This window comes from Pimephales promelas, chromosome 2 (genome assembly GCF_988280905.1).
Source record: "Pimephales promelas chromosome 2, fPimPro1.hap1.1, whole genome shotgun sequence".
NCBI classification, from domain to species: domain Eukaryota; kingdom Metazoa; phylum Chordata; class Actinopteri; order Cypriniformes; family Leuciscidae; genus Pimephales; species Pimephales promelas.
This window is the reverse complement of record NC_142770.1, coordinates 51,392,237-51,397,236: the sequence shown is the minus strand read 5'-3', so window position 1 is coordinate 51,397,236 and position 5,000 is coordinate 51,392,237.

Below are 5,000 nucleotides of genomic sequence, written 5' to 3'. Positions count from 1 at the left end.
CACGGCCAGGTGGCCCCCCCGGGGTCCTGGAAGTCCCCCCGCCCCCCGGAGACACCCACACCCACACCCACCCACCCACCGGACGGGAAGATTCCGTTTTTCGCCGATATCTCGAAAACGGCCGGGCGAAAAAATTTCAAACTCGGGTCTTCCGTAGGCCTCGGGGGGCCCTATCCAAAGAGGCCACCCGCGTCCCCGGGGGCCTCGGGGTCAGGGAGTTAGGCCCGGTCAAAGGCGCGGCGTTTTTGGCTTATATCTCGCGAACCCCCGGGCCAATCTTCCCCAAACTCGAATCGACCGTAGTGCCGGACGGGGCCTTTCGAAAGAGCCCACCCACGAGGTCCAACTCGCCCGGGTCCCCGAGTTATAGCCGTTCAAAGTCGGGGGTCCCGGCGAACGGCGATCCGGTAGGGGGCGTCCCCGGGGCCCGCCGCCGCCCTGGTTCGAGCGAGGGCCCCCGTGGGACCTCGCCACCCAAATTTGAGCTCTCTGGGCCTTCGCGTCGCGGAGATACGGGCGATTTTCTCCCGGGATCGTGACGTCATCGGCGGGCGCCATTTCAGAGCGCGGCCGAGGGTTTTCGGCCGATATCTCCGCGAATACTCGACCAAAAACGACGAAACGCATATGGACGCGTTCAGCTCGGCGAGACGGTTCGAATGAGCCCGGCCTCGGCCGGGCACGTCGAGTTTTCGGCGAGATATTTGCGTTTTTCCGCTTCCGGGGCGCTTTGGGGGCCCGTATCTCGGGCCCCCGGGGGCCCACGGGGCTGGGGGCGGTCTCATTCGAAAGGTCTCGTCCCGTTCTCCAGCCGACAAAAATTTGGCGTCGATCGGAGCCGCCTTCGGAGAGCTACGGTCGTTTGAAGCCCCGTGCGGTGGGGTTACCGTCCTTCAAACAGCCGCCGCTCGCAGGGGGAGTCCCGGGGAGGCATGGTTGCCTGTATGACTTGGGCTTAGAGCACCCAGCCCCGCGCTCCTGGAGGAACCTCCGGTGCACAGGGTCTGCTGCAACCAGCCACGTGGGTTCTGAGGGGTAGGGGAGCGTGCGCTCTCCTCCCCGGGCGGGCGGCCGGGCCCTGGGGGCTCGCGCCTCCACGGAGGGACCTCGCTCCCGGGGCTTCGTCCCCGGGGCTCGGGGACTCCGTGGCGGCTCGGCCCCCGGGGTTCGACCCCGCTCGCTCGCTCCAAAACCCAAGTCCAAAACGTGGGGTTGCACGGGAGCTCCGGGCGCGACGGGTCTCCACGCACGGCCCCGGGGAGGGAGCTCCGACCCGGGCCGGAGGCAGATTCGCCCCCCGCCCCCCGGCTGTCCGCCCGGAGCCGAGACGGTCCTAAAACGGGCCTTGGGGGTGATGTAGAAGGGTAACGCTCACACAACCAGGACTCACACAAACCGATCTGCATCCCAGGCAGGGTGCGGGTCTCCTGGGCACGAATAAAGCCCGATGCCCCGTGGGTGATGTTGGCCCTGGCCACTCAAGGCACTCACCCAAGCCAGAGAGGGTGCACTCTGGCTGGGGAAGCAGATTCAATCTCTGCTGTGGTGGAGCTCTGGAAAAACGCCAAACCTCCAGGAAAAGACGGCCCGGTTTCTCTGAAAAGTGCATCCCAGGCAGGGTGCGGGTCTCATGGGCACGAATAAAGCCCGATGCCCGTGGGTGATGTTGGCCCTGGCCACTCAAGGCACTCACCCAAGCCAGAGAGGGTGCACTCTGGCTGGGGAAGCAGATTCAATCTCTGCTGTGGTGGAGCTCTGGAAAAAACGCGAAACCTCCAGGAAAAGACGGCCCGATTTCTCTGAAAAGTGCATCCCAGGCAGGGTGCGGGTCTCCTGGGCACGAATAAAGCCCGATGCCCCGTGGGTGATGTTGGCCCTGGCCACTCAAGGCACTCACCCAAGCCAGAGAGGGTGCACTCTGGCTGGGGAAGCAGATTCAATCTCTGCTGTGGTGGAGCTCTGGAAAAACGCGAAACCTCCAGGAAAAGACGGCCCGGTTTCTCTGAAAAGTGCATCCCAGGCAGGGTGCGGGTCTCATGGGCACGAATAAAGCCCGATGCCCGTGGGTGATGTTGGCCCTGGCCACTCAAGGCACTCACCCAAGCCAGAGAGGGTGCACTCTGGCTGGGGAAACAGATTCAATCTCTGCTGTGGTGGAGCTCTGAAAAAAAAAAAACGCGAAACCTCCAGGAAAAGACGGCCCGGTTTCTCTGAAAAGTGCATCCCAGGCAGGGTGCGGGTCTCATGGGCACGAATAAAGCCCGATGCCCGTGGGTGATGTTGGCCCTGGCCACTCAAGGCACTCACCCAAGCCAGAGAGGGTGCACTCTGGCTGGGGAAGCAGATTCAATCTCTGCTGTGGTGGAGCTCTGAAAAAAAAAAAAAACGCGAAACCTCCAGGAAAAGACGGCCCGATTTCTCTGAAAAGTGCATCCCAGGCAGGGTGCGGGGTCTCCTGGGCACGAATAAAGCCCGATGCCCACCTTGAAACGGAGCCTGGGCTCGACTCTGAAGTCCAGATCTCGAAAAACGACAGAGTCCAAAAAGGTGCGGTGGCTCCAAACCTCCATGCCCTCAGACCTCCCTGGCCAGCCCAGGGAGGGTGGCCCGTCCTGGGCCAGACTCAGATTTCCCCCGCCACCCCTGGAGCTCCGCCTGGAGCGAAGACGGTCCTAAAACGGACCATGGGGCTCTTGTAGAGGATGAGGGAGGGAGAGAGGGGCCTTCAGAGAGCCCCTTGGCCGGCTTGACTCTGGAGTCGAATTTGGAAAAATAGACAAAGTCCATAAACGTGCTGTTGGTTCGGACCTCCAGGGCACTCAAGGCACTCACCCAAGCCAGAGAGGGTGCACTCTGGCTGGGGAAGAGGATTCAATCTCTGCTGTGGTGGAGCTCTGAAAAACACGAGAACCTCCAGGAAAAGGCGGCCCGGTTTCTCTGAAAAGTGCATCCCAGGCAGGGTGCGGGTCTCCTGGGCAAGAACGAAGCCCAATGCCCACCTTGAAACGGAGCCTGGGCTCGACTCTGAAGCCCAGATCTCGAAAAACGACAGAGTACAAAAAATGTGCGGTGGCTCCAAACCTCCATGCCCTCAGACCTCCCTGGCCAGCCCAGGGAGGGTGGCCCGTCCTGGGCCAGATTCAGATTCGCCCGCCACCCCTGGAGCTCCGCCTGGAGCGAAGACGGTCCTAAAACGGGCCTTCGGGGATGTATGAGAGAGGGGAAGCGTGGTGGTGGCAAACACAGAGGACCCCCTACCAGCGATCAGACCGTCGTGAGTCCCACTCAGAGTCACTCTGGGTGGGCATGTAAAAATCCAGATTACGCCGCGCTGGAGCTCTGGAAGTTACGAGACCTCCAGGAAAAGACAGGCTGGTTTTTGAAAAGTGCACCCCAGGCAGGGTGCATCTTTTCCTGGGCACGAGCCCAGCGCACATGGTGTGGTGGTCCGGCTCTGGTGCCAAAGTTTGGGGGAAAAAATAGACAGAGTCCAATAACGTGGTGTGGTTCCAAAGCTCCATGCCCTCAGACCTCCCTGGCCAGCCCAGGGAGGGTGGCCCGTCCTGGGCCAGATTCAGATTTGCCCGCCACCCCTGGAGCTCCGCCTGGAGCGAAGACGGTCCTAAAACGGGCCTTCGGGGATGTATGAGAGAGGGGGAAGCGTGGTGGTGGCAAACACAGAGGACCCCTACCAGCGATCAGACCGTCGTGAGTCCCACTCAGACTCACTCTGGGTGGGCATATAAAATCCAGACTACGCCCCGTCGGAGCTCTGGAAGTACGAGACCTCCAGGAAAAGACAGGCTGGTTTTCTGAAAAGTGCACCCCAGGCAGGGTGCATCTTTCCTGGGCACGAGCCCGGCGCACGTGGCGGGGTCCGGCTCTGGTGCCAAAAAAATTGAGAAAAATCGACTAAGTCCAATGGCGTGACGTGGGTTCAAAGCTCCATGGTCTCAGACCTCCCTGGCCAGCCCAGGGAGGGTGGCCCGTCCTGGGCCAGAGTCAGATTCGCCCGACACCCCCTGGAGCTCGACCTGGAGGGAAGACGGTCCTAAAACGGGCCTTCGGGGCTGTATGGAAGAGGGCAAGTGTGGTGGTGCAAAACACAGAGCACCCCCTACCATTGATCAGACCGTCGTGAGTCCCACTCAGACTCGCTCTGGGTGGGCATATAAAATCCAGACTACGCCCCCCCCGTCGGAGCTCTGGAAGTACGAGACCTCCAGGAAAAGACAGGCCGGTTTTATGTAAAGTGCACCCCAGGCAGGGTGCGTCTTTCCTGGGCACGAGCCCGGCGCGCGTGGCGGGGTCCGGCTCTGGTGCCAAAAAATTTGAGTAAAATCGACTAAGTCCAATGACGTGGTGTGGTTCCAAAGCTCCATGGTCTCAGACCTCCCTGGCCAGCCCAGGGAGGGTGGCCCCGTCCTGGGCCAGAGTCAGATTCGCCCGACACCCCCTGGAGCTCGACCTGGAGGGAAGACGGTCCTAAAACGGGCCTTCGGGGCTGTATGGAAGAGGGCAAGTGTGGTGGTGCAAAACACAGAGCACCCCCTACCATTGATCAGACCGTCGTGAGTCCCACTCAGACTCGCTCTGGGTGGGCATATAAAATCCAGACTGCGCCCCCGTCGGAGCTCTGGAAGTACGAGACCTCCAGGAAAAGACGGGCTGGTTTTATGGAAAAAGTGCACCCCAGGCATATGCTTGTCGAACGGTCGGTCTGGGTAAACGGCGAGTGTCCGTGCTGTTGCGTGCGAACGAGATTCCCAATGCTAACGAACCTCCCCCGGCTGGCGACCGGGGAGAGCGCCTCGTTTTCGGGCACGAGCGAATGCGTCTGCCTGGCGGAGCCCCCGTCGGTGCCGAGGTGGTCCTGAGACGGGCCTTCGGGGTTTTGTCGAGGAAGGGGACAAGCGCCCCAATCGGACAAGGCGACGGGCTAAAAAATGGTGCTCGGTATCGGTTTCTGACATCCAGGCGGGGATGCGTCATCTGGGGTC